The following is an 18655-nucleotide window of genomic DNA, read 5'->3' on the forward strand; positions in this document are numbered from 1 at the left end:
CTGAGCCTTCAGCTCAATATCCAGGGACTCAAACCCAACATTCTCTGTTACTTCTGGGAACAGTTTCATATTTCTTCAACTTCATTAAATACTCTTAAGCAACTTTAACTGCATACCACACGGTGATTCTCATCAAAATCAAAACAGACACTCTACCAGTAATTTCAGTGAGTAGACTTTAATTTAGTCATATCCAATTTGGCACACTTTGGAAATAATTCAACAGGTAGTGCCTTACCTTTAGATAAGCCGGCTTTTGTCCACTCACATCAGACCACTGGCTCGTGCCTGTCCGTTCGACAACCTCGGACCGTCCAAACTTTTAAATTCCACCCCAATACCACAGGACGAGCCCCCAAGCTGTTAAGGTTCAAAATATTGGGGATGGAGACAAGAGAAAAAACCACAATAACAACACTGGTCCGGCCGGGTTGAGTCAAACGATGATTTAATGATCACACACGTGGGAGATGGACACTGATGCAGACAGCCTCAAAATCTCAAAATGGTGGAGCATTGCTCAAACTTTTATAACCTCTGGTGCCTCCACCTTATCATAAAAAGCCTAAACATTCACATGCTCTCTCTCACACAGCGCCTAAGCTACGACCTTGGCTCCCTGTTTATCTGCTCCTGCTGAAATGGGGCAGAAAACTCCAGCACACTCTGTTCTCTTCTACTCAGACAAATTAGACAATAACCTTCTGCGAACAGTATTTCTTATAACTCAGCAATATAATGCATCATAAAACAATATCATTCATTCACAACAAGTCAGCAATTTAATGTAATGCAAATCAGTTTAACTAATGCAATAGTTATCAGCTTCTTCTAATTCAGGAGAATAATGCAAACTAAAACTACATAATAATTCACAATCTTTAATTAGGGGTATAACATGGCATAAAATAATATCATAATTCTACACTCCACACAGGACACCCTGAAGGACAAAAAAACTAAGACCAGAAGAGAAAGGAACAAAAAAGGAATAAACTCAATACTATTTACCCAAGCATCACAGAGACCTCCACAAGATAAAGGTAAAACATAAATGGACAGCCTGTGATGCAAAAGGAGCAAAACTCAAACACAAATGATCCTCAAAACTAAAACAAAATCACAACTGTTCACAGAAACCCCAAACTGTGGGTCCAAAGCCTAGGCGGTGACACCGGCACTGTTGGGCCTCAGCTGTGTGTTGCATCTAATCTTCAAATATCAGGACTTTTTTTCTCCAGAGCCGCCTGATGCTTGTTGGTGATCTCTGACTCAGAAAAATGTGGCTTTAATGGGATTGTGCTTTCAGTTTGAGTGGCAGAGGTGTTCTGAAGGAGAAAGTCTCAAGGAGAGATGAGAGGTGAACTGATGAAATCTCCAAAAAGCGTTCAGCCTCTGTAGGTGTGACGGTGAGAACTGAAATCCTTGACTCGGTTAAGTCCTGATAAAAGTGATCGTTGGTAAATCAGCTGTTAAAACCCATCATTTGAAGACAAAATGATGGGCTGCTGTATTGAGGAATTGGGTAAGTTTTCCCACAAATGTCTCTTCATACAGAAGATTCACACTGAGGTTTAAGGACATCACACTGAGATGGTGATGAGAGAATCAGTTTGATAAGAAACAATTGAGCAAAAAGGACCTTTCTGTGTGTGATGTTGAATCTCATCTCCACACAAAAGGGAAAAATATGAATCGTATGCTCACAAGCAAAGTGTGCAGCATGCAGTTCTGTCAGTTATACTCTGAAAACGTGGATGAACATTAAAAACTGAATTATAAAAAGCCCGAGTCTCAGCTGGAGTTCCTGCAGCAAGCTTTGTCAGGACTTCTTGGCTTTCTTATTTATCCTCACTCACCAGCTCCGCTCTGTTCCTCGCGGGGACAGAAAACCAATAAAACACCTTAACGGAAAAACAAATGATGACATCAATCCTAGAGGCGGTGCTAAAGTTGGTGAATGCGGCCATGTTGAGTTGAGTCAGCAGTACGTTGAAAAGCGGTTGAGAACACGGGAGGCATTGTCAGGTAATAATCAGTGAACCGTCAGGTGCTGACAAGGCTGAAAAAGGCAGATCAGCAGGTCCAAATTAAACGTTTTATTTCTGGTACCAAAAATAAGAAATTAACTTTTAGTTTTAATTAAGTTTCCTGTCTGACACAGACAATAAGCTTCACCCAAATCTATGGTTTTGTGAATGAAAGAACACATGAATTTACCAACTTCATGATTTGAGGCATGTACTCTGTTGGAGCCCACCTCCAGTGGACGTTAGAGGAGCTGCAGTTTTTTAGCATCTCCTTTCAATAAACTTAATGACTTAAAGGATTACCCACAGTCATCCATAGCTGTTACGGTAATACACTTGAAGATGCAACATCATTAATCTAGCAGCATGCATGAGTTTGGCTGAATCTGTCCGATCAGGTTCTCGTCATGTCATGTGCTGCAGTGCTTTGCTTCTTATTGTCTTCTCTGCCTCTCCAGCTTTTTATTTTCACGGTTTACGTGCAGCACACCTTTAAGATTTGGCCTAATGGCCACACAATATCCCAAACACCAAGAAAAGAATCACTCAGATTTTAGTGGTGACATTTAGTTCAGGATCAGAATACTTATATCGAGTTGCCCAAACCATGCAGCTACATATTAATGACTTAACCCGGTGCTCAGATGTTCTTCGACTGAAGTTTTTTCCATTTATGGTGCCTTCTTCCTGCTGTATGATGGAGTTTGTCCAGCGAGGCCATCGAGGATCCCCGGCATGAACTTTTAGTCTTCTCACCAACATTTATTGATGAAGACCATCTTAAAGTTGCACTCTTGTGATTAAAACTCAGGTTTTACATTGGTCACTCCTCAGTTGGCCTTATACTGAATGACCACATGGCCAGCCCATCCCTGCTGGTGCTCCATTGGTAGATGTGTATGTTGGATATTTACAGTTGGTTGTTTTGTCCACTAGAAATATTTTCTACTAAAACATCAGTGCTATTTAAAGTATGTCTGGAAGATGTCTCGATGATCCTGATGAAGGCTACAGGCTGAAATGTGCTGGTCCAGAAGTAAAGTTGTTCTTCCAGATGTTACTCGAACTTCAGCCTAGTCAGAGGTTTGATCTTCTCCATGCATCTCAGAAGCACTGCCAGTTGCATCCTTCGTACCATCCTGTTTCCTGGAGGAGCTACATCACTAGCATGCAGCTCTGCAAAAGCCCACTGAAGATCTCGAGCATCATATGAAATTGCTGTCTCATTCCTGCTGGCATGTCATTTTGTTAAGAGGAAATAGGGAGCCAGGCACCAAGAGGTGTGAAACTGACTGAAGAAGATGTTGGATTGCAGAATGAAGACCAGCGGGATCTGGAAAATGATGATGGTAAATGGTAAATGGCCTGTATTTGTATAGCGCTTTTCTAGTCCCTAAGGACCCCAAAGCGCTTTACACAACCTGTCATCCACCCATTCACACACACATTCACACACTGGAGGATGATGATGATTATGATGTGTGTTACACTAGTGTGGTAAGCAGCAGGTCTGTTATTTTCTTTAAAGTCACAGATGGAAGCCACACAGAAGAATTAATGTCATTTTTATACTTTTCTTCCTTTTCTGGGGAGTTTTCTTTTTCCTTTGCATCCTTTGTCTTGAAGCTCTGGTGGCATCTGTGGTGACGGCTTAATTAATTAGCATTCTTGGGCTCTCGGGCTGTCTGTTGTCTTTATCTCTATTTGTCGTCTTCCTCCTACAGTGCCCGCCTGTCTCAGCTGTCACTTAAATAATCAATTGGATCCACTTTTCTGCTTAGTCTTTAGTATCACATGCGTCAGGCGACTCGGGATGGATAACCACATCGAGGAGCTGCAGTGACTCTAATGAATTGGCAAAGACAGGATGGGAAATATATGGTTTCATCGCCTTTATGGCCTTCATGTAACATGATGAGTTAATATAAGCAGAAAAGACAGAGAAGATATTCCTCTTTCCCTTCGTTGACTCTTTTTTTTAGTGCTCAAAAGCATTATTTAGTGTCTTACTGTCAGTTAATTGTTCCCCACGTAAATGCAAGCTGCAGCATTTTCATGTAAAGCTACCAGCTCCTCACAGTTGTAACGTCTTTGGCATTTTCAGTTGAGCTACTGTCTGACTGGCCTACAAATCTGCTGAGAAGCAACATCCTGACACTGTGGTGTGTCTGCATAGCAGCTCAACTTTGGCTGTCACTGCTGGAGAAAATATAAAATTAATTGAGCCAATATTTAGACTGATCTCCGGTGCTGCCAAGTACATTTAAAGAGCGGAAATTTGGCAGACAAAAGCCAGTTTTCGCCAAAACTTTCTGGACTATAATCCAAGTTATGACTGAGCTCACATAGAGAGAGACTGTCTGCCAGTTTATTTCCAAAATCCACTGATGTGTCTAACTTTAGCGACCTCAGAAGCACATAATGTAGGCAAAAGAGAAACAAAACTAACCAAGGTTGTGTTAAGGGTGCTAGCAGTGGTGTAGCGGTAGTAAAATGGTAAATGGTAAATGGCCTGTATTTATATAGCGCCTTACTAGTCCCTAAGGACCCCAAAACGCTTTACATATCCAGTCATCCACCCATTCACACACACATTCACACACTGGCGATAGCAAGCTACATTGTAGCCACAGCCACCCTGGGGCGCACTGACAGAGGCGAGGCTGCCGGACACTGGCGCCACCGGGCCCTCTGACCACCACCAGTAGGCAACGGGTGAAGTGTCTTGCCCAAGGACACAACGACCGAGACTGTCCAAGCCGGGGCTCGAACCAGCAACCTTCCGATTACAAGGCGAACTCCCAACTCTTGAGCCACGATCGCTCAAGAGTCGTTTTTTTATTCTTGGAAAGTGGTGTTAAAGTTTCATAAAGGAACCTTAGCAGATCTGTTGGAACGAAAAGAGCAATCAGGACAATTTTTTTTATTGAAGAGGCAATAAATAACACACAAGTTCATATTCAGGGAGAGCAAACTCTTACTGCAGAGCCCCCCTTTTCTATCTAAGGGGTTTTCTTGGTAGTCCATAGTGTGCTACCAGTGCAGAACTATGCATATTTGCAGTTAAGCCCAGCTATTTTCACTCTACTCCTTTTAACTCTGGCCTAAATCAGAACCAGATTGAATCATTAATCCGATAACGGAGATAAATGAGGTTGAGAGGCCTCCTAAAACTGCAGATATTTCATCTGCTTTCAGCATAGGTTTAGAGATCTGTTTAGAGTTAGAGACCACTGGTGGCTGGTTTTCCGCCTAAACAGCCTGATGATGGACATTCTCTCTGTGCGGTGAGGTGGGCTCTGTCCGTCCACCGGTGCATGTGTGACATCTGAAGAATGGTCAGATTAAACAGGATGAGGCGAATAAACTGACGGACAGTTAGCTGCAGATCAAAGCTGTCCTCTGTCCTCACAGCACACCGGCCTCATTAGAGGAATGTTCAGAGCAGCTGATCAAAGTCACTTTAGAAAAGTAAACGTGGAAGCCTCTGAGGGGTCACTTTACTACTCACAAGCTCCAAGTCTGAGGGGTTACTTTACTACTCACAAGCTCCAAGTCACAAACACAAGGTCATACAAAACAGGCTTTTAACATTCTGCCCATCCATTTACAAACGGGGAAAGATTACTGCTTGAATCTTAATTTTAGAATTTCTAAGATGATTATTTCTCATAGAAAGCATTCACCATTTCAGTTTTTTGTCCTGAGCACACCAAAAACTGCATTTCCTCTGATGCTTTTATAAACTCATGCTAAATCTTCACAACAGCTGTAAACATGTTTACAGCCTGATACTAAAACTGTTTGGCATTTATTGCTACATAACAGCTGTGTGGGGGATTCATTTATTAATAACTCATCCATTTGGTTACAGTGAAGGTTTAAAGGTAGGGGTATAGTGGCCAAGTTCCAGTTTAATGAACAAGTCATTAAACTGGAGCTTTTGACTGTGTGTTTGCTGCTGCTGACATTTGGAGCATTTTAATAATTTTTTTTCCAAAAAGGCCTCCTGTGTGGTGCAGACCACCCAAGAAGGTGGTAATAAAACTGTTTTATCAGTGTATCAGTATCCATGTAGTGTGTTGTACCTGTACAGTTTAAAGGTGTAGTTTGCCAATTGAGCTTGCTAGGTAAATATTTAGCGCTCCATGCCCGGTTCGTAGAGAGTTAGTAGTGACTGAAATTTCCCTGGTCTGGTGTTGTTATGGTGGTTCTCTGTGTCATTCAGCTGTTTCTCTAATGGTGCTCCTGTTCTGCGAACACCAGCATTTTAACCTGCAGCCAGCGATTGTGTTGGTCCTGTTCTTCAGTTTTGGTGTTGGTGGTGTCGTGGCACACGAAGCGGCTCGGTACCTGCTGCAGGTTCTGCGTGATGTCACCCGCTCTCCCCTGATCTCGTCAAAAACAAATTTAACCTGACCAGCCGGCTGTGAAGTAAAGTTTACCTGCTGATGGAAAGACTGAAGTGCTGAAGCTTTGGCAGTGGTGCTGTTACAGAACTTTCTTGACCTTGTTGGCCTATGTTTGTTAAGTTTGGGCTGTTAACATTAAAACCAGTGGTTTATGAACCACTTCATTTGTATGTTAAACTGAAAGTGAGCTCCAATAAAATGTGTCACTGCTAGGGCTGCCACGATTAGTCGACTAGTCACAATTATGTTGACTATCAAAGTCGGCGACGACTGATTTAATAGTCGATGCGTCGTTTGAAGCTTTGTAAGATCACAAAAGACGCAGGAATAAGTTGTTATGATTCAGTGTCATGGATATTTTTTTTGTACTGTGTTTTTTGTCTTCCACACCAGGGGTCCGTTCTTCGTACCTCGCTAAGTAAGTTAGCTGGATTTGATTGTTGACGATTTCGCATGATCTTGGATCGTTCGGTTCTCCGAAGCTCATCCGGGACTTGCTGTCATAGCAACAGATCCGTAAGTGTAAACCTGCTTGGGAGCAGGCTTACTTTATGCATTTCCCAGAAGAACCCACCCGAGGGATTAATAAAGTTCTATCTTATCTTATCTTATCTTATCTTATCTTATCTAAACAGGATTAGATCGCGGCCACTCAGGTATGTCCGCTTCATCTATATGAAAGCAACAGCGATATTTTTCCACTGTTTTTCCATAAATAAATATTATCAGTGTAACTAAAGCTAATGCAGTATTTGATTCTGTTATTGATTTCATACAGATACATACAGGCCATTTCCTAAAAAAAGGGAAATGTACTATTAATCATTCTATTCCATGTATTTGATTATTTCAGATGTAATTCATATTTTAGAGTAGTAATAGTAAATTACTTCGTGTAATCAAGATGAGAGACCACGGCTATAAAAACGAAGGGGGATTTGGGAAGTCTGTCGCTGCCATGTCCTGTCCGTATACGCGAGCCACCCATTGCGGAAGGTGCAAGATTGATAAGGAGAGTCCTCAGAATTCAGCGTATATTGCGGGATAGACAGGATCCTTTAGCTCAGCGCGACAGTGTGCTCATTGAGAGATATCGATTTTCCCGTGAGGGTATTATTTACTTAACCAACTTGTTGACGAGGGGGTGCAGGACCACCACCTGTCTTTTTTTGCTCTGCCCTTTTCTTGGTTGCTGTTATAAACAAACAAACAGATTATTTCAGGGTCTCTTTTTCAAGAGACTAAAAGCAATATAAGTGATAAATCTTACCATTCTGTAGAATATTCTTATATTTCACCTTTACTTGTTCCCATGTTCTAGTGGGTCCTGTTGTGGCTCTAATGTGAAAGAGGATTTAATGTAATATAATATAATATGATATAATGTAATATAATATAATAGATTTACCCTACCGCCTACTGGTGTTGGCCAGAGGGGCCGATGGCGCGATATGGCAGCCTGGCTTCTGTCAGTCTGCCCCAGGGCAGCTGTGGCTACAACCGTAGCTTGCCTCCACCAGTGTGTGAATGTGAGAGTGAATGAATAGTGGCATTGTAAAGCGCTTTGGGTGCCTTGAAAAGCGCTATATAAATCCAATCCATTATTATTATTATTATTAAATTACTTACGAGTTTAATTTGTCAGCAACTTTCTGCCAGCCCTCTCTCCTTGCTTTTGCAGCCTTTGCAGTGTTCCCTTGCGTTTTAATTAAACTCTGAAACTCCTGAAATCCCTCAATCAAGAGTTCTTGCTCTGCTGCCGAAAAATACTGAGCGCGCTCCTTCGACATTTTCGCCGACCAATCAAAGGGTTGCCGATCAATGTTTCTACTATCGATGCGTAGCCCCTGTTAAGCCACCCAGTGATCTCACATTACTTCATCCAGCTATACTAATCGTCAACAACAGGTGTGTTCGGAGAACCGGAATAGCGAGCTCAAAGTTGGCGCGATGATTTGATCTTGGATGTGTCATTTGATCTTGGATGTAGTAAGCGAGGTACGAAGAACGGACCCCAGAGGGTGCCATAGTTTGTGTCCTGTGTTATTGCTGCTATGTGAGTTACAGGTGGAGGCTGACCATTGGTGGAGGACTGGGAGAGGCTGGCTATAAATGAGGACCCTTTTCAACTGACACGCCCTTGCCTACTTCCTGTTCCCAATGAACTGTGCATGTGGCTGCGTGTGAATTTGTATTCTGGGAGCTTTTGCCGTGTTGTAAATAGTTTGTTGTATATAGATGTAAATAGTTGTCGATACTTGTTTTTACTCGGTGGCTGTAGGGGTGAGAAGCCATTTTTCTTTGGGAACCTTTTCTCCTGTTTTTGGTTAGGGAGGCAGGTAAGACACCTGTAATTTTCTTTTGGGGTTTTCTGTGAAGGTAAGCCAGCTGCATTTCATTTCTAGAGTTTTTTGTTTGGTGTTTTGGCCATGCTCACCCTGACGCCTGCTACCTTTTGGAACTTAATAAACTGACTGGCTGTTGTGAAATCCGTGGTAGCTGTTTTTTGTTGGTTTCTTCCTTGAGAGCAGGGAGTGTGGGGGCATTTCTCCTTATTTTTATTTTCCTTATGTTGCACGCCGGTTTTCCCTGGGCTGGGGTGTAACGTAATTGGGGGCTCGTCCTTTCCTTTTTTTTCGTCTTGTTTGGGTTGGCTTGGGACGTGGGCTCGTTCGTTCTTTATTTGTTGTAGTCGTCGTTGCCGGTGTCATTTGTTGACTCTGTTTTTCTGGTTGGCAGTTTTTTCTTGTGTGGGGGGCAGGGTGTTTGTAGTGGGTGTGTTAGTATGGAGTTTAAATTAGAGGAGTTCACCATGAGTCCAACTAAGGGGAAGTTGGAAAGGTGTAAAAAGGGTGATTTGGTGCTCATTGCAAACTTTTTTGATGTACCTGTGCCATTGAATGTGAAGAAGAAAGAGCTGAAAGAGCTCCTGTGTGTTAAACTGCATGAAAGGGGGTTGTTTGGTGAGCCAGCTCCTGCAGAGGGAGTTGAGGCGGGAGCTGTTGCTGGCATTCCTGCCCCACTGACAGATCTCCCTCCTCAAACTGGCCCTTCTGCGGTTAACACTGCGCATAAAGGAGGTTGAGTTACAGAAGCAGCAGTTGGAGGTGGGAGCCGCTGTATCTGCCAGTCCTCCTACACCTCGGTCAGCCCCGCAGTCACCATCCCCGCAGTCAGAGGACGGCTTTGATGTAAGTAGGCACATCAAATTAGTCCCAGCTTTTAGAGAGACTGAGATAGATTCGTATTTCATAGTGTTTGAGCACATTGCAGGTGCACTACACTGGCCAAAGACTGTATGGTCTCTTCTACTCCAGTGCAAATTGGTGGGGAAAGCTAAGGAGGTGTGCACAGCTCTTTCATTGGAGGACAGTTTGGATTATGAAATGGTAAAGGCTGCTGTCCTACGTGCATACGAGCTTGACCCAGAAGCTTACAGGCAAAACTTTAGAGGTCTTAGAAAAACTGCTACCCAGACTTATGTAGAGTTTGCCAGGGAAAAGAAAACTCTGTTTGATAAATGGTGTAACGCTACCATGGTAAAAACCTTGGATGATTTGCGTGAGCTTGTGGTGTTGGAGGAGTTCAAAAGTCAACTCCCAGAGAAAGTAGTAACCTACTTAAATGAACAGAAAGTTACAACTCTTGCCGCTGCTGCTGTACAGGCCGATGAGTTTGCATTGACACACAAAAGTGTGTTTTCATCTCCTGTTTACAGCACACCAAACTCAGTCAGTCCAAAAATCTGGTCTCCAAAGAACACCCGCAGTATCACATCCGCAACCACTGAAAATAGAGAGTGCTACTATTGCCATGAGCAAGGACACCTCATTGCTGCCTGTCCCGTTCTTAAGAGGAAAGGAGCAGTCCAGGAAGGCTAAATCTCCTTCCCCAATCAGCTTTCTGCAAACCAAACCGTATGCTCTAGAAGGGGTGGCCGTACTTAAAACTGAGAAGGACAGGATAGATGACGAGTTCAAACCGTTCGTGTAAAAAGGTTTTGCTTCTCTGCAGGAGGGGGAGATACAGGAGAGGTGGAGGAAGATCTCAGCCTGGGTGTTTATTGTCTTATGTAGTCTGGAAGATGAGTGGATGGTGGGGTGGGTGCAGTTTTCTCTGTGGTGGGGTTGGGTGGACTGTCCCGGGCTCTGTGGGGCCGGGGGGCGCTGCTGCACTGGGCCCCGGTCTGGATGGGCCTGGGCCCCCTTTCCCTGGCGGGTCGCGGAGTATGGGGGTGCCTACTGGGGTCAGCGGGGGAGCTGGCCCCAGGGAGGGTTCACTTGCCCCTCCCTTCCTTCCCTCCCCATCTCCAGCTGCCTCCCTCTTCCCGCTCCGCCACAACCACCCACACATGCAGGACCTTGGAGTAGGGGTATGTCACCAGGGTGCAGAGGAGGCTACCCCCCCCCCCCCCCGTCCCCTTCTGGCTGCCTCTGCCTCAATTTTATCCCACAACTTAGACATTCACATTACTCACACTCTCATTACACATACATATAGGATCTTGGGGGTGGGCACGATACACGGAATCCAAAGTACCATCAGGGTGTACACCCCACCCCTGGCGTCGTTGCCCACCTCTCAAGGTTAAATACACGTAGACATTGAGGGCTAGCAGGAGGGACCATGCGCTTACCTGCTGCTCTCTGGCAGGTAGCTCCATGCCCTCCTGGGTTTTAAATGCACCTTAGAACACACATGCATCAACACTACAATGAGCGGGTGGAGGGAGGTTCGGAGTCTTCTCTCACCCCCATTCTCTGCGACCTGCTGGAGCGGGGGGGCTAGGAGGAGGAGTTGGCCGTCCGACTGCGGTCTAGAGTGTGGGGCCTCCCTGCTGCTGCGGAGTCGGGGCGGTCTGCCTCCCCCCACCGCAGGGAAAAGGGTAACACCACCTGGGTCTGGGTGCAGTTCCCCCCTCCAGGGGCAAGGGTACCTAGACCCGGTTTGTAGAGTACGCTTGGGGAGTGTGATCGTGTGTACAGCGTCTCTTTATGTCTGTCTCCACGTTGGTTGAGTGTGGAGTAAGTGCATATGAGAGCATGAGGGTGGGAATGGATGTTTGTATATGTGTGTGCCTGTATTTCTGTGTCTATATGTCAGGTTGGGTGTCAGGCGCCACCTCTCTGGGGACATCTTAGGCCCTCCAAGGTTTGGAGGCCTATCTCCCCCCACCACCACTTCCCCTGCCAGTGGCGGACTCCCTCAGACATCGGTGCGTTGGTGGTTCTTTGTGTCCGGGGATGGGCGTCCAGGTACACACCGGCTCACTCCTTGGCGGCCGCTTATCGGGGCCTGGAGCCTGGGGCTCGCTCGGGCCACTTCGGAGGTGGGGTGCCCCCGGCCTCTCGGCCTGGGGCTCGGTCACTCAGGCGCAGCTGGCTGCCGGCGGAGCTCACGGGCGCGTCACTGCAACTCCCCCTGGCTTCTGCTCCGCGGCTGCTGAGTGAGCCCTCATCTGGGACTCTCCTCAGCTCTTTCTGGGACAGTGGCGCGGCTACCCCTCTGTTGGTCTTTCTTGGTCTCTTGTGTTCTGGGGGCCTCTGGATGTCTGGAGTTTTGATCTCCTCCATACCTGCTTCATGCCCTGGAGGACGGGGCTGTGGCCCCCCCACACCCTCTAGCAGATCATTACATGAAGGAACCTTTAAAAAACAAAAAAAAAACCAAGCGCGTCCATGTTCACAGGTGTACACACGGGTGATCACACCCACAAACTACACCCTTTTTGGCTCCTACCTCAAAGCACACTGTGTTCTGTTGATCTTATGTGCTGCACAATAATGTTTAACATTTAGTATTTACTGTCATATTCCCATATATCATTGTGATGTTGTTTATTCTATTACTCTTGTTCTCTTCTGGTTGTTTTCTTTTTTCTTTCTCAGCAGGTGATCCAGGTGATTGATATATGCATTTTTTTTTCTGCTCATTCTGTTGGTTTTTGTTTTTTGCCCTTCTCCCCCGTCCCTCTTCTCAGCTGTTTCTCTTTCCCTCTTTCTTTCTCCCCTTCTTTCCCCCAGTCAAGTCTGTCCCGTATTCAGTAAGTGAAAATAAAATAAACAATAAAAGGTGAATCAAATGGACCATTACGGCAAGGCTGGGATGGTCAATTTGGTAAAGTAAATCCGTTGGGCATCTTTCTTTGCCTTTAGACAACAATTCTGATGGCAAAAGAGCCAAACGGGACAGGCAAAAAAAAAAAAAGGTTTTGCTTCTTTGGTGGGAGGAGAGAAGAAAGTTGCTGTTAACATTCTGCGTGACACTGGGGCAAAACAGTTACTCATTTGTGAGGGTGTTTCACCTTTTTCAGCCCAATCGTATTGTGGCGCCGACGTATTAGCGTGGGGAGTTGAAATGGGGGTTATGCGTGTGCCATTGCACGCACGCGTCGTTTGAAGCTTTGTAAGATCCCAAAAGACGCAGGAATAAGTAGTAGGATTTAAGAGTGTAATAAGATAAGATAAAATAAGATAAGATAAGATAACCTTTATTAGTCCCACACGTGGGAAATTTGTTTCCCACGGACTGAAACAGAAGATGGCAGCAATGCATGTACAAGGATGCCAGCTGCCGTTAAACCGTGAAGAAGTAGCTCTGTCCCAGAATTCATAGCGCGGCCCAGCTCAGTTTTCAACAATGGTGGCAGCTAGTTAGTTTTAATATTACTTTTATTATTCTTTCTGGGTCACAAAATAAACGTTTAACATATTTTCAGGCGAGAATGTAGCTGTGTAAACCTCAAATATCTGCTCAGTTTATCAAGACACCGCATATTTTCAAAAGCGCTCCGACGTTTTCGGAGACGTCCGTTACCCACTAGCTCGATAGCTAGCCGGGGGCAAGGCTCACTAGCGCCGTGAGAACACCGGACTCCCCGCAAATCATTTTCAAACCCACCGCCGTCTTTCGCTACTCAGGTTAAATATATATAAGTCACTTAGATAACTTACAAATGTTATTGTTTGGCTTTTTTAGTATTTTATTTGTTCCTGAGTAAATCGGCTTGGCTGAGATTAAAGTTATAGTTTTTACACAGCTGAATAAACATCAAGCAGACAGCTGATTATCAGAAGTGTGAGATGCTGGAGAATATACTCCGGTGTCCTGTTATATTTTAGATAGCAAGGAGTTTATTAAACTTCACCGAAACAATCTGCAAATTTCATTAAAATTTAATAAACTATCATCTTGTCTTTATTTTTAGTTAGCAAATACCTTAAATACTTAAAGCTATAAGCTAATGATAGTTATATAAGAGCAGATGCATGCTGGTGCAATAAGCTGTACGTTTTACATCCAATGGATGATCTGATTAGTCGACTAATCGCAAAAATAATCAGTGACTAGTCGACTATCAAAATAATCGTTTGTGGCAACCCTAGTCACTGCACAGGAGAGCTGTGAACAAGTAACTGCAGCAAAGGCAGTTTAGTTAAATGTGTAATAAACAGACTTTACAACAGTCCTTTAACCTGAGCTGATGCATCATGTGTCTGAACATTAATATTCTGGATTATTTCTGACCTTCAGAGGCTTCAGAGACAGGGAGGCAAACAGAAGGAGGAAAAAGAGTAAAGCTTATTTGTCAGTTCTGGCATTTCTACTCTATCAAGTCTTTCCAACTGGGTAAACACTGTAAATACTGTGGTTTGGTCTATGGGGGAACGCCGCTGTCAGATCTGCCACCTCCACTTGACAAATCACCCAACCCAGTGGAACTTTCTAAGTTTCTGATCATGAGAAACTCACAGGTGTGTGTGTGTGTGTGTGTGTGTGTGTGTGTGTGTGTGTGTGTGTGTGTGTGTGTGTGTCAGAGAAACCTGTGTTCTTCCACCTCCCCGGGCAGCCGAGATGTCAAGATATGAGCCAAGAGAACGCCGACTAGGATGAGATTGTATCGACTTTCTGTCAGTTGAATCAGTGGACCACCCTGAACCAGATGGTTAGCAGGGAAGGAAAATAAAACACGGGTAGGAGAGGCTCCTGAACGGACAAAGAGAGGAAAAAGGAAGCCGTCAGTTTCGGGGACTTGTTTCCTCCTCTGTTTGTGCGGAAAGCAGAGAGTGGTCGTGTTCACGTCAGTGCAGAACCAACAGGAATAGTCTGTGTTCCTCACCTTAGGTCCAGGTAAACAGAGTCAACAAAACATTAAGATAATAATAATTAAGATTATTGTGGTTTTATTTATGTGGAAATAATATTTCTGAAAGCATAACAGATGCTTTTTGACACATGTAGACATTCAGAGATCAAAAAGTCTGCCACTGCTGAACTCTGTCGAATAGTTCTCAGTGAATAGTCACTGCTCAAAATGCCCATTACCAACTTTACAGTACTTCATGTTTAAATACTTTGGTCATTTTTACAGTATAACCAGCTAATAAATGCAGTGAGTCAGCCTGAAAGAGCAGCGCAACAATGTAAAACTGATTATGCTTTAAGAAAGGAAGCAATTCTTCACATCCAAACACGTCTGGAGTATTTTCTAATTATTGCAGTTTTAGTTTGTTTTGACTTTTTGTTATTAATTCAGTTTAGTCTCATTTAGTTTCCAGAGTGAGTTTTGATTGTTTTGCTTAAGTTTTTATTAGTGTTAGTGTTAGTTTAATGCCAGAAGGAAATCAGCATAAAAACACAGAATCTTCTGAAAGAATCTCCAAAGGCTCAATAAACAGGCCCATCTAAGCTTCATCTGCAAACTGTGATAACCAGTTCTCTCCAAGTTAATGAATACTGAAGCTAGGGCTTAGTTGTAGTTTTAGTTTAGTTTTCAGAGTCAACAAAATCATTTCACATAGTTTTGTTTTCCAGTGTCAAGCTTTTATTTTTTATTTTAGTGATCTAGAATAACCTTACAATCCCAAATTTCAAATCAGAGTTCCCTTAAAAGGAAAAAGAAACCAGATTTTAAGATACAATAGTAGATTTTAAAATTTGACATAGATATAAACACTCCACCAACACTATATGCAGTAACAAGAAGAGACTGACAGCGATGTGGTTATCATTAAACTCAACAGGAAGTTAAACTGATCTCAACTCCGAGCAATTAAAATCGTTGGAGCTAATGCGTGACATGCCAAGCTACCTGTAACTCCCAGTGGAGCAGGAGCCCAGAGAGAGAACTCATCCCACTGGAGGGTGTGAAGTGATTATCATCAGTTACTCTAGTTTCTCAGTGAAAGCTCGTGTTCTTCCAGGCTTTACTGTTCTGGAATAAAAAAGTGATTAAAAGCCGACAGCACGTTCAGATCGAGACAAACTGAGTCACAATGATGTAAAATACCCAGTTTAGTTCCAAATCTAAAGCTCTTATGTCTTCTGTGATTTCTAACATATGAAATAAATATAATGAGTGATGAAAACGACAGACGCGAGACACGTGGGTTAACCTTAATTAAAGTACTCAAAGTTTCTCATGTAAGGTAAATGGTGCCTTTCGTTTGTGCGTTTTAGAAGCAGAATATACTTGTTTACACCAAAAGAAATTGTGAAAATTAGTTCTTATGTGATGGTTTTACTGGGCTCGGCCAGCCGTCGTTGTGGGTCTTGCTGATGGCGGGTGGGTTGAAGCTCTGTGTACGGTGCTGCTGTGCAGGCTGACTGACTGACAGAGTTGTTGTGAGTGTAGGCTGAGAAGCTGAAGCTTCTCACTCTCACTGTGGGCTTTCCCCTGCACTCGGGTGACAGATGAGCCCGTCCTTGATCTGTAAATTACTGCCCTTCATGCTGGCGGCCGAGCACAGCTTCATTATGTGCCTCTCCCTCTGCCGCTCTGCCTCTGATTCCCACTTCTCCTCCTTTAAAAAAAAAAAAAAAAAAAAAGACTTCTCTGTTTGGCTTTCTGGACCAATTTCTGTGAACCACCTTCCCTCTGCTTTTCCATGTGGTTTCCTGTGTGTCTGCACCTGCATAGTTATAAAAAAGAGCATATAAAAAACTGAGTAAACTCTGGAGTCTACATCAGAATTGCAAACAGACGTGCAGCGATGAGTCACTGAAGGCTCAAATCTAATTAGCACCATTTATCTGCTTTAAAGGAGTTTCGTCAATTAGCACTTTGATGTGAGATTTTTTGAAAGCAATGGTAAGAAGCTCCTCTGAAGGACTGAAGTCCAGAAATCAGCCGGTTCACATTTAAAAGGGCCTGAACTTTGGTGTGTGTGATCCTCGATGCTTTATTGTCGGTCTCGGTTGGGTTCGGGTCTGATCATATAGAGAGAGTTGAGTTTTGTTGTCCTGATGTTTGGTGTAAACGCCAGGACCAAAGGTGCGAGTCGTCGTTAACTCTGTGTAATCTATTCAGTTTGCTGCCGGTGGGCTTCAGTCACGTTTTCCACATGTCTTAAGGAAAATTCAAGGAAACTGATGAATCTGACCTAAGTTTAGATCCACAGCAAAGAAGCTGAATACATCACATGGTTTCACATATGCCTGCTTGAATTTGGCTTAAAATGCTTAAAAATGCTTTTAACCTCCTAGGACCTGGCGTCCACATATGTGGACATCACATTTTGGGTTATTTAGACCAAAATACTCCATTTTGCTCTACAAGGGCCTGATATCCACTTACTGCTACTGTTCTATCAAAATTTTAAACGAATATCCTCATATGTGGCTCTTATTTTTCTTAAAAACAAAAATAAGGTAAAAAAAAAATAATGGTAATTCTTTGTTTTTACATTCATCGGGCCCCAATATCCCCAAATATCAAAGAGAAATTAAAAATGCATGCTGTGGAAGAGTTCGTGTCTTAGGAGGTTAAAGAAGGTTTAAAAGCATTTTTCTTTCGGATGTGTGTGTGTGTGTGTGTGGGGGGGGGGTGATACTTCTTCCAAGCCAAATCTTGGTGTATTTTTTCTCTTGAAGATGCAGCTGTGAACATATTTGTGTTTGTATTGTCTAATTTTTGCTTTAAGATTTAAAAATCAGGCCTGTGGTAGCGTCTTGTCTCTGTGGTCAGAGATGTTCAGCTCAAAGTTTTTAGTTGATATTCAGACCAGGAAACACATTTGACATCATTGTCATGACTGTACTGTTAATCTCGCTCTCTCTGCCTCCATTCTTGTTTTCTTCTACTGGAGAAACTCTGATTAACACCTCGGCATGACCATCCCTCCATCACCATCAACGGTGTGCGTTGCTGCGGTCCAGTTGTGGTGTTACGAGCTCCGAGTCTAATCAAATGGACGATTAAATACCTTTCAGAATGCTGTGCTTTAATCTCAGGGCAGCTGATGCTATCTGGGTCGTGGTGCTTCAGACTGCCTCGCTGCATACAGATCTAAAAGGGTTGCCAAGTGCAGGTCCTCCACCTCCACCCATCCACCTCAGTGCAAATTTCCCCGCATATTTCCAAATCCCCGTAGTGGTAATTAACAGGTTCACCCAGCCTGTTAGCCAATGACCCGCTGCGACCCCGCTTGGATGAATGATGGAGGAAATGGGTGAATGAATGGAGATTTCGACCCGCTGATGACAGGGTTAGAAATCACCAAAGCTGTTACAACTTTTCCTGAGGGACACAGTAATGTATGTCCCAGTCTAATGGACTCTGGCTCATAACGTAGATATTTTAGTCTGGATCGATGTGATGGACTGCTAGCACAGTTAAAGAATATATTTTTTATGGAACTGTAAAAACATAGACTTGTTTGTGTTTTGATAATTTAATCAGGTACTCTAAGTGTTTTCTTTAAAGGCCCACAAGTTTTTAATGCCTTTATAACTCAATTGCACTTCACCGTCATGAACACCTGAAATATATCAAGAGGTAACTGCAGAGTCAGAAGCACAAACTCCTTTCCCCTCCTTTCTCCAGGTAAGTCTCCTTACCTGCTGCTTTTAAACATGTCAGGAGCTGTAGTACAGTTAAGTCCATATTCAAATCGAATAATGACACAACACCACACAACACCTCTGATCACATGCTATAAATGTATTATTTCCTGTGGAGTTACTGAATAACATTAAAATGAAACTAAAATCTGGGTGCTGAGCTCCTGCTGCACAGAGTAAACATGAACTGATTCTAATTGTGGTCTTTTAAGAGGACACGTCTCTGTAACATCTCAACTTCCTGCACTCCTCCAGAAAATTGGCTCAAACTCCATTTTGCCAGCTTTCAAAGTTAGCACTTGCCTGGACCTCGGCCTCAGACTCAGGTCGCTGTGAAAATGTTTAGGTTCATTGTGACCTCATGGTTTGGCC

General features: G+C 43.6%; 1 protein-coding gene across 3 annotated transcripts in view; it reads left to right on the forward strand.

Moving 5' to 3' along the window:
- The window catches only part of mei4 (meiosis-specific, MEI4 homolog (S. cerevisiae)), an 83624-nt gene that overhangs the window by 54801 nt on the left and 10168 nt on the right, over positions 1–18655 (forward strand). Inside the window, exon 5 of one of the 3 annotated variants that reach the window (XR_014888488.1) lies at positions 14260–14572. The exons of the other annotated variants lie outside the window; for them this stretch is intronic. The gene's annotated coding sequence lies outside the window, so the exon portion shown is untranslated. The remainder of the gene's footprint in view (positions 1–14259; positions 14573–18655) is intronic. 3 annotated transcript variants of the gene reach the window in all.

Source organism: Mchenga conophoros, linkage group LG15, assembly GCF_057382185.1.
Source record: "Mchenga conophoros isolate Kocher_MC1m ecotype Shallow Benthic linkage group LG15, M_conophoros_male_GT1.1, whole genome shotgun sequence".
NCBI classification, from domain to species: Eukaryota; Metazoa; Chordata; class Actinopteri; order Cichliformes; family Cichlidae; genus Mchenga; species Mchenga conophoros.